Source organism: Bos indicus, chromosome 23 (genome assembly GCF_029378745.1).
Source record: "Bos indicus isolate NIAB-ARS_2022 breed Sahiwal x Tharparkar chromosome 23, NIAB-ARS_B.indTharparkar_mat_pri_1.0, whole genome shotgun sequence".
NCBI lineage: Eukaryota > Metazoa > Chordata > Mammalia > Artiodactyla > Bovidae > Bos > Bos indicus.
Window position 1 is genome coordinate 3,113,146 of NC_091782.1, and position 11,178 is coordinate 3,124,323.

An 11,178-nucleotide genomic window follows, 5' to 3' on the forward strand; every position below is an offset into this window, starting at 1 on the left:
GGCAGCCATGCAGGCAGGGCACTATTGCTGAGTCCTGCACAGGAGGTGGAACCATCTCTGTAGACTTTCTCTCCCCACACACCAGCATCAGCAACTGACCAATAGAGAAAACCCCAGAGAAGGTGGTCCTTTAAGTGCACCGAGCAACAGAGAAGGACTAGTCAGGCAAGCCCTTTGAACACCAGCTGCCAGAGGCTAGAAAAAAATTCTAATAGTGTCATATCTCCTGTACCCATGACTGCTGTCTTTCCTGCATACCTAACACCACCAGACTCCCCACAATCCAGCCACACCACATCCACACTCAGTCTTCACTGGGCCAGAGCTGTCAGAGACTAGAAAGAGTCCTAATAATACCATATTTCCTGTGCCCAAGGCCTCTGGTTTCCCTGTCCACCTCATGCCACCAGGGTCTATGTGATCCATGCCACCTCCACACATGTTCTCATTGTGGCAGACCCAAGTCCTCCAAGGCAACCTCAGGAGCAAACTTCTGTGGATGACCCACAAACAGGTGGGGATAAAACTGCAATTGAGTTCCATGGATGGAGGGTAAGGAAGACAATTTAAAACCTTTCCACAGCTGTACAAGCTGGAGATTAAGTCAACATGATCAACTACGTAGACTCTGTGTCTATGGAATATATAAAAGGATAATGAGTGTTCTCACAAAAGAAAATGCCCTAGTTTTGGCAACTGCGAACATTGGAGGCAAGTGCAGTCAGGAGTAGGGCCAGATTAGTGTCTGAACTGTCCCCACAGGAGGTCCAGAGACCAGCATAACCCTCAGTATTGGAGGGCCTCAGAGGGGGGCAGAGGTGTGCTGTGGCTCACAGTGGAGGAAAGAATGCTGACAAGCAATACCTGAGAAAAACTTTTATTATTATTCTTATATTTGACTCATTCTGTATTTGGTTCTGGATTTTTTCTTCTTTTTTTTTTCTGCTGCTGTAGTTATTATTTTATTATTACTATCTTATTATCTCTATTCACGCTTTTGAAATCTTTCTCTCTTTTTTTATTACACTTTTTATTCCCTTTATTATACTTCTACATCTCATTGGCTTTATGATGTTCTGTGCTTGCTTTGTTTTTTTGTTTTTTTTTTTTTTTGGTTATTTTTGCTGTAGTTATTCTTTAATATACAAAATATTTTAAACACTTCTATTTACGTTTGCTTTTCTATTTTTTCTTTCTTTCTTCTTACCATGTTTGCTAGTTTGTTTTGTTTTCTTTGCTCGATTCTTCAGTTGGCAATCTGTTTTGGTCTTGTTTTCTGTTTTGGTCTTGTTTTCTGTTTTGTGTGCGCGCAGGCAGCTGCGACAGGCATGCCATAGCGCGGCCGAGAGGAGCCACCCCACGTCCGAGGTCAGGGGCAGAAGCCGGGAGGACCCCATGCCGGAAGGGCGGCAGCCAAGAGGCGTTACCCCAGGTCCGGAGTCGGGGCAGCAGCCAAGAGTACCAGGCTGCGACGGCGCAGGAACGGCAGAGAGAAGCTACCCCACGTCCAAGGTCGGGGGGGGGGCAGCCGAGAGGAGATACCCAGTGTCCGAGGTCAGGGGTGGCAGCCGGGAGGAGCTACCCCACGCCCCTAAGCCCGAGGCCAGGGGCGACGGCCAGGAGGAGCAACCCATGCCCAAGGCCAGGGGTGGGGACGAGAGGAGTTACCGGGAGCCATGGCTGTGCGTGCACAGGAGGGCCTAGAGGAGCTATCCCACACTGAAGGTCAGGAAGGGCAGTGGTGAGGAGATACCCCTCGTCCAAGGTAAGGAGCAATGGCTACGCTTTGCTGGAGCAGCCGTGAAAAGATACCCAATGCCCAAGGTAACAGAAACCCAAGTAAGAGTAGGTGTTGCAAGAGGGCATCAGAGGGCAAACACACTGAAACTATACTCACAGAAAACTAGTCAATCTAATCACACTAGGGCCACAGCCTTATCTAACTCAATGAAATTAAGCCATGCCTGTGGGGCAACCCAAGACAGACGGGTCATGGTGGAGAGATTTGACAGAATGTGGTCCACTGGAGAAGGGAATGGCAAACCACTTCAGTATTCTTGCCTTGAGAACCGCATGAACAGTATGAAAAGGAAAAATGATAGGATACTAAAAGAGAAACTCCCCAGGTCAGTAGGTGCCCAATATGCTACTGGAGATCAGTGGAGAAATAAGTCCAGAAAGAATGAAGAGATGGAGCCAAAGCAAAAGGGATACCCAGCTGTGGATGTGACTGGTGATAGAAGCAAGGTCCGATGCTGTAAACCGCAATATTGCATAGGACCTGGAATGTCAGGTCCATGAATCAAGGCAAATTGGAAGTGGTCAAACAAGAGATGGCAAGAGTGAATGTCAACATTCTAGGAATCAGGGAACTGAAATGGACTGGAATGGGTGAATTTAACTCAGATGACCATTATATCTACTACTGCAGGCAGGAATCCCTCAGAAGAAATGGAGTGGCCATCATGGTCAACAAAAGAGTCCAAAATGCAGTACTTGGATGCAATCTCAAAAATGACAGAATGATCTCTGTTCATTTCCAAGGCAAACCATTCAATATCACAGTAATCCAAGGCTATGCTTCAACCAGTAATGCTGAAGAAGCTGAAGTTGAACGGTTCTATGAAGACCTACAAGACCTTTTAGAACTAACACCCAAAAAAGATGTCCTTTTCATTATAGGGGACTGGAATGCAAAAGTAGGAAGTCAAGAAACACCTGGAGTAACAGGCAAATTTGGCCTTGGACTATGGAATGAAGCAGGGCAAAGACTAATAGAGTTTTGCCAAGAAAATGCACTGGTCATAACAAACACCCTCTTCCAACAACACAAGAGAAGACTCTATACATGGACATCATCAGATGGTCAACACAGAAATCAGATTGATTATATTCTTTACAGCCAAAGATGGAGAAGTTCTATATAGTCAGCAAAAACAAGACCTGGAGCTGACTGTGGCTCAGACCATGAACTCCTTATTGTCAAATTCAGACTTAAATTGAAGAAAGTAGGGAAAACCACTAGACCATTCAGGTATGACCTAAATCAAATCCCTTATGATTATACAGTGGAAGTGAGAAATAGATTTAAGGGCCTAGATCTGATAGATAGAGTGCCTGATGAACTATGGAATGAGGTTCCTGACATTGTACAGGATACAGGGATCAAGACCATTCCCAAAGAAAAGAAATGCAAAAAAGCAAAATGGCCGTCTGGGGAGGCCCTACAAATATCTGTGAAAAGAAGAGAAGTGAAAAGCAAAGGAGAAAAGGAAAGATATAAGCATCTGAATGCAGAGTTCCAAAGAATAGCATGAAGAGATAAGAAAGCCTTCAGCGATCAATGCAAAGAAATAGAGGAAAACAACAGAATGGGAAAGACTAGGGATCTCTTCAAGAAAATCAGAGATACCAAAGGAATATTTCGTGCAAAGATGAGCTCGATAAAGGAAAGAAATGGCATGGACGTAACAGAAGCAGAAGATATTAAGAAGAAACGGCAAGAATACACAGAAGAACTGTACAAAAAAAGATCTTCATGACCCAGGTAATCATGATGGTGTGATCACTGACCTAGAGCCAGATATCCTGGAATGTGAAGTCTAGTGGGCCTTAAAAAGCATCACTACGAACAAAGATAGTGGAGGTGATGGAATTCCAGTTGAGCTATTCCAAATCCTGAAAGATAATGCTGTGAAAGTGCTGCACTCAATATGCCAGCAAATTTGGAAAACTCAGCAGTGGCCACAGGATTGGAAAAGGTCAGTTTTCCTTCTAATCCCAAAGAAAGGCAATGCCAAAGAATGCTCAAACTACAGCACAATTGCACTCATCTCACACGCTAGTAAAGTAATGCTCATAATTCTCCAAGCCAGGCTTCAGCAATATGTGAACCGTGAAATTCCTGATGTTCAAGCTGGTTTTAGAAAAGGCAGAGGAACCAGGGACCAAATTCCCAACATCTGCTGGATCATATAAAAAGCAAGAGAGTTCCATGAAAACATCTATTTCTGCTTTATTGACCATGCCAAAGCCTTTGACTGTGTGGATCACAATAAACTGTTGAAAATTCTGAAAGAGATGGGAATACCAGACCACCTGATCTGCCTCTTGAGAAATTTGTATGCAGGTCAGGAAGCAACTGTTAGAACTGGACTTGGAACAACAGACTGATTCCAAATAGGAAAAGGAGTACATCGAGGCTGAATATTGTCACCCTGCTTATTTAACTGATATGCAGAGTACATCATGAGAAATGCTGGACTGGAAGAAGCACAAGCTGGAATCAAGATTGCTGGGACAAATATCAATAACCTCAGATATGCAGATGACACCACCCTTATGGCAGAAAGTGAAGAGGAACTCAAAAGCCTCTTGATGAAAGTGAAAGAGGAGAGTGAAAAAATGGGCTTAAAGCTCAACATTCAGAAAATGAAGATCATGGCATCTGGTCCCACCACTTCATAGGAAATAGATGGGGAAACAGTGGAAATAGTGTCAGACTTTATTTTTCTGGGCTCCAAAACCACTAGAGATGGTGACTGCAGCCATGAAATTAAAAGACACTTACTCCTTGGAAGGAAAGTTATGACCAATCTAGATAGCATATTCAAAAGCAGAGACATTACTTTGCCAACAAAGGTTCGTCTAGTCAAGGCGATGGTTTTTCCAGTGGTCATGTATGGATGTGAGAGTTTGACTGTGAAGAAGACTGAGCGCCGAAGAATTGATGCTTTTGAACTGTTATGTTGGAGAAGACTCTTGAGAGTCCCTTGGACTGCAAGGAGATCCAACCAGTCCATTCTGAAGGAGATCAGCCCTGGGATTTCTTTGGAAGGAATGATGCTAAAGCTGAAACCCCAGTACTTTGGCCACCTCATGCGAAGAGTTGATTCATTGGAAAAGACTCTGATGCTGGGAGGGATTGGGGGCAGGAGGAGAAGGGGACAACAGAGGATGAGATGGCTGGATGGCATCACTGACTCGATGGACATGGGTCTCAGTGAACTCCGGGAGTTGGTGATGGACAGGGAGGCCTGGTGTGCTACCATTCATGGGGTCGCAAAGAGTCAGACAGGACTGAGCGACTGATCTTATCTGATCTGATCTGATTCTTTGTTTTCACTTCTATTTGTCTGCATTTTGCATTTACCATTTGTCTTGGGCTTATTTTTTGTTTTGAGGGGTTTTCTGTTTGTTTATGTGTTTGTTTAAATCTCCTTTATTATCAATGGACAGTTTGTGGGAAATTGGTTCTCTAATCAAAAATCTGGCCTGAACCTCTGGAGGGGGAGCGCTGAGTCCAGGACGCTAGACAACCAGAGAATTCTTGACCAAATGGAATATTAATTAGTGAGAACTCCCATGAAGGCCTTCCTGTATCCAAGACCTAGCATCAACCAACTGCTGGCAGCACCCTGTGCAGACCTCACCCAAATAACAAGCAAGGCAAAAGCACAAACCTAATCACCAACAGATAGGCTTCTCACAGACACCCAAAACACACTATCTTACATAACCCTACCCATTAAAGGGAAAAAATAAAACTTACTTCTTCCCTCCAGAACACATGTACAAGTCCCTCCTGACACAAAGCCTACACAAGCCACTGGACTAAATTTGCCCACAAAGAAAAGAGAGCAAAAGCAAGAGGAACTACAACCCGGAGAAAGGATACCTCAATCACAGTACTTTAGATAAAATTAAAAGTCAGAGAAATATTGTGCAAAGAAACAAGGTTAATAATCATAAGACCAAATAAATGAAGAAAAAATAGGCAACCTACCTGAAAAAGAATTTAGAGTAATGATAGTAAAGATGATCCAAAATCTCAAAAACGGAACGGATAAAATGCAAGAATCATTTAACACATTTAACAAAGACCTAGAAGAAACAAATAGTAAGGAACAGTACAATTAAAAATATTCTAGGAGGAATCAATACCAGAATAACTGAGGCAGAAGAAAAGATAAGTGAGCTGGAAGATAGAATGGTGGAAATAATTGCTGGAGAGCAGACTAAAGAAAAAGAATGAAAAGAACTGAATATAGTCTCAGAGACTTCTGGGACAATATTATAAGCACCAACATTCAAGTTATAGGCATCTCAGAAGAAGAGAAAGAAAGAGAAAAAAATTGAAGAGATTATAGTTGAAAACATCTCTAACATGAGGAAGAAAAGAGTCGATCAAGTCCAAGAAGCACAGAAAGTTCCACACAGGATAAAGCAAGAAGAAATGTGATAAGACACATAAGAATAAAACTAACAAAAATTAAACACAATGAAAAATATTAAAAGATGCAAAGGAAAGGCAACAGGTAACATACAAGGGAAACCCCATATGGTCAACCATGGATGTTTCTGCAGAAAGATTGCAGGCCAAAAGATAATGGCAGGATATTTTTAAAGTAATTAAAGGGAAAAAACTACTACCAAGATTATCCAGCAAAAATTTCATTCAAATTTTATGGAAACATTAAAAGCTTTACAGACAAGCAAAAATTAAGAGAAGTTAGCACCACCAACCCAGTTTTAGAAAATGCTAAGGGACACCTATAGCCATGAAACACAAGAGAAAGGAAAGACATTCAAAAACAAACCTAAAACAACTAAGAAAATGCCAATAGGAATATATATATACTTATTTACATGTAAATGGATTAAACCCTCCAACAAAAATACACAGACTGGCTGAATGCTTACAAAAATAAGACCTGTGTATATACTGTCTAAAAGAGACTCAGTTCAGACCTAGAGACATACAGAATGAAAATGAGAAGATGGAAAAAGATATTCTATTCAAAAGAAAGTCAAAGTAGCAATTCTCATATCAGACCAAATATACCTTAAAATAAGGAATATTAAAAGATATAAGAAAGGACACTGCATAATGATCAAAGGATCAATCTAAGAAGAAGAAACAATTTTAAATATTTATGCATCCAACAATGGAGCACCAAAAGACAAGCACTAGCAGACATGAAAGTGGAAAATGACAGCAACACAGTAATCATATGGATTTTAATACCCCACTTATTGACAGATTATCAAAAGAGAAAATTAATATGGAAACACAAACCTTAAATAATACATTAGATCAGGTGAACCTAATTGATATCTTCAGGACATTCCACACAAATGCAGAAGAATACACCTTCTTCTCAAAAGCACATAGAATATTCTCCATGATATATTTTATTTTGGGTCACAAATCAAGCCTTCAGTTAACTTCAGTCGCTCAGTCGTGTCCGACTCTTTGCGACCCCATGAATCGCAGCACGCCAGGCCTCTCTGTCCATCATCAACACCCAGAGTTCACTCAAACTCACGTCCATCGAGTCAGTGATGCCATCCAGCCATCTCATCCTCTGTCGTCCCCCTCTCCTCCTGCCCCCAATCCCTCCCAGCATCAGAGTCTTTTCCAGTGAGTCAACTCTTTGCATGAGGTGGCCAAAATACTGGAGTTTCAGCTTTAACATCAAGAAATCCCAGGGCTGATCTCCTTCAGAATGGACTGGTTGGATCTCCTTGCAGTCCAAGGGACTCTCAAGAGTCTTCTCCAACACCACAGTTCAAAAGCATCAATTCTTTGGCACTCAGCTTTCTTCACAGTCCAACTCTCACATCCATACATGACCACTGGAAAAATCATCGCCTTGACTAGATGAACTTTGTTGGCAAAGTAATGTCTCTGCTTTTCAATATGCTGTCTAGGTTGCTCATAACTTTCCTTCCGAGGAGTAAGTGTCTTTTAATTTCATGGCTGCAATCACCATCTGCAGTGATTTTGGAGCCCCCCCCCCCAAAAAAAAATAAATAAATAAAGTCTGACACTGTTTCCACTGTTTCCCCATCTATTTTCCATGAAGTGATGGGATCAGATGCCATGATCTTTGTTCTCTGAATGTTGAGCTTTAGGCCATCTTTTTCATTCTCCTCTTTCACTTTCATCAAGAGGCTTTTTAGTTCCTCTTCACTTTATGCCATAAGGGTGGTGTCATCTGCATGTCTGAGGTTATTGATATTTCTCCCAGCAATCATGATTCCAGCTTGTGCTTCTTCTAGCCCAGCGTTTCTCATGATGTACTCTGTATAGAAGTTAAATAATCAGGGTGACAATATACAGCCTTGATGTTTTCCTTTTCCTATTTGGAACCAGTCTGTTGTTCCATGTCCAGTTCTAACTGTTGCTTCCTGACCTCCATATAGGTTTCTCAAGAGGCAGGTCAGGTGGTCTGGTATTCCCGTCTCTTTCAGAATTTCCTACAGTTTATTGTGATCCACACAGACAAAAGCTTTGGCATAGTCAATAAAGCAGAAATAGATGTTTTTCTGGAACTCTCTTGCTTTTTCCATGATACAGAGGATGTTGGCAGTTTGATCTCTGGTTCCTCTGCCTTTTCTAAAACCAGCTTGAAGATCTGGAAGTTCATGGTTCACGTATTGCTGAAGCCTGGCTTGGAGAATTTTGAGTATTACTTTACTAGCATGTGAGATGAGTGCAATTGTGCAGTAGTTTGAGCATTCTTTGGCATTGCCTTTGGTAAATTAAAAAAAAAATGAAATTGTATCAAACATCTGTTCTGACCATGACACTATGAAACTAGATATCAATTAAGCAAAAAAAAAAAAGAACAACTGTAAGAAAATAGAAACATGGAGATCAAACAATACATTTCTAAATAACTGACAGTTTACTGAAGAAATCAAAGAGGGTATCAAAAAATACCTAGAAACAAATAATGAAATATGATGTCTCAAAACATGGGGAAAAAAACATAAATATCAGAGAAGAAATTAAGAAGGAATGAAGGAAACAATAGCAAAGATCTATATAATTAAAAGTTGGCTCTTTGGGAAGATAAATGAAATTGAAAAACCATTGGCCAGGGTCATCAAGGAAAAAGGAAGAAGGCCAAAATCAACAAAATTAAAAAATAAAATGAAAAAGGAGAGGCTACAATGGACAGTGGAGAAATACAAAGGATCATAATAGACTATTATAAGTATACACCAACAAAATGAACAACTTGAGAGAAATGGAAGATTCTTTAAAAGGTGCAGTCTTCCAAGACTGAAATAGGAAAAAGTAGAAATTATGAATAAGCCAATCACAAGTACTGAAATTGAAACTGTGATAAAAAAAAAAAATCTCTCCATAAAACAAAGTCCAGGGCCAGATAGCTTCACAGGTGAATTCTATCAAATGCTAAGAAAAGAGCTAATGCTTATCCTTCTCAAACTCTTCCAAAAAAATTCAGAGGAAGGAACACTTCAAAATTTTCTATGAGGCCACTATCACTCTGATAGCAAAACTAGACAAAGAAAAAAGAAAATCAGGCTAAAATCCCTGATAAACATAGATGCAAAAATCCTCAACAAAATTCTAGCAAGCAAGTCAACAACACATTAAAGAATGTGTTGTTCTTTAATGTTGTTCTTTAATACACCATGATCAAGTCAGATTTTTCGAAAGGGTGCAAGGATTCTTCAATATACACAAATCAAACAGTATGTTATACCATATAACAAATTAAAATACAAAACTCCTATGACAATTTTAATAGATGCTAAAAAAGCTTTCACAAAATCCAGCACCTATTTATATAAAAATAAAGCTCTTCATAAAAGAGGTATAGGAAGAAACTACCTCAACATAATAAAGGCCTTATATGACAAATCCACATCAAAAATTCTTAACTTGAAAAACTAAAAACATTTCCTTTAAGGTCAGGAATAGGAGAAGGGTGCCCACCCTTGCCACTATTATTGAACCTAGTTTTGGAAGTGTTAGCCATGGCAATCACAGAAGAACAAGAAATAAAAGGAATCCAGATCAGAAAAGAAGTTAACTTCTCACTGCAGGCAACATAGTATTACACATAGAAAATCCTAAAGACACCATAAGAAAATTACTAGAGCTAATCAGTATTGAGTAAAGTGGCAGGATACAAAATCAATACACAGAAATTCCTTGCATTCCTACACACTAACAACAAATATTAGAGAAATTGAGGAATTAATCCCATTTACCATTGGAAAAAAAAAGGATGAAATATTAAGGATAAACCTACTTATGGAGACAAAAGAGCATATCCAACAAACTATAAGACACTGGTGAAAGAAATCAAAGACATGTTTCAGTGATGGGGAACACGCATATGCCTGTGGCAGATTCATGTTGATGTGTGGCAGAACCAATACAATATTGTAAAGTAAAAAAAAAAATTAATTAAAAAGAAAAGAAATCAAAGACAACATAAACAGATGGAGAGATATACCATGTTCTTGGATTGGAAGAATCAATATTGTGAAAATGACTATACTACCCAAAGCAATTCACAGATTCAGTGCAATCCTTATTAAATTCCCAATGACATTTTTCACAGAAATAGAAAAAAGCTTCAAAATTCGTATGGGAACACAAAAAATCCAAAATAGGTATTGTAATATTGAGAAAGAAAAATGAAGCCAGAGGAATCACCCTTCCTGACTTCAGACTACACTACAAAGCTACAGTCATCAAGACAGTATGGTATTGGAACAAAAACAGAAATATAAAGCAATGGAACAAAACAGAAAGCCCAGAGACAAACCCATGCACCTATGGGCACATAATATTTGACAAAGGAGGCAAAACTATACAATGGAGAAAAGATAGTCTCTTCAGTAAGTGGTACTGTGAAAAATGGACAGCTATGTGTAAAAGAATGAAATTATAAAACTCCCTAACATCATCCACAAACATAAACTCAAAGTGGATTAAAGATATAAATGTAAGACCAGAAAATATAAAACTCAAAAAGACAATCCTCAGAATGGGAGAAAATGTTTACAAACCCAGCTACTGATAAGAGATTAACCCTAAAACACAAGCAGCACATGCAGCACAATCTCAGATAAACAACCCAATCAAAAAAATAGGAAGACCTAAACCGAAATTTCTCCAAACAATATATACAGATGCTCAACATCACTTATTATTAGGGAAATGCACATAAAAATTACAGTGAAATATCACCTCACTTGGTCAGAATGGCCATCATCAAAATATCTACAAATCTTAAATCCTAAGAGAGGATGTGGAGGAAAGGGAATTCTTTTGCACAGTTGGTGGGAATGCAAATTGATACAGCTACTATGGAGAACAATATGGAGATTTCTTTAAAAACTAGGAAT

At 39.6% G+C, this 11,178-nt stretch overlaps 1 pseudogene; it reads right to left on the minus strand.

The window, feature by feature from the left end:
* Window positions 1-1,397, minus strand: part of LOC109576543 (EF-hand calcium-binding domain-containing protein 14-like) — a 156,213-nt pseudogene extending 154,816 nt beyond the window's left edge.
* Between the last annotated feature and the right edge of the window lie 9,781 nt (window positions 1,398-11,178).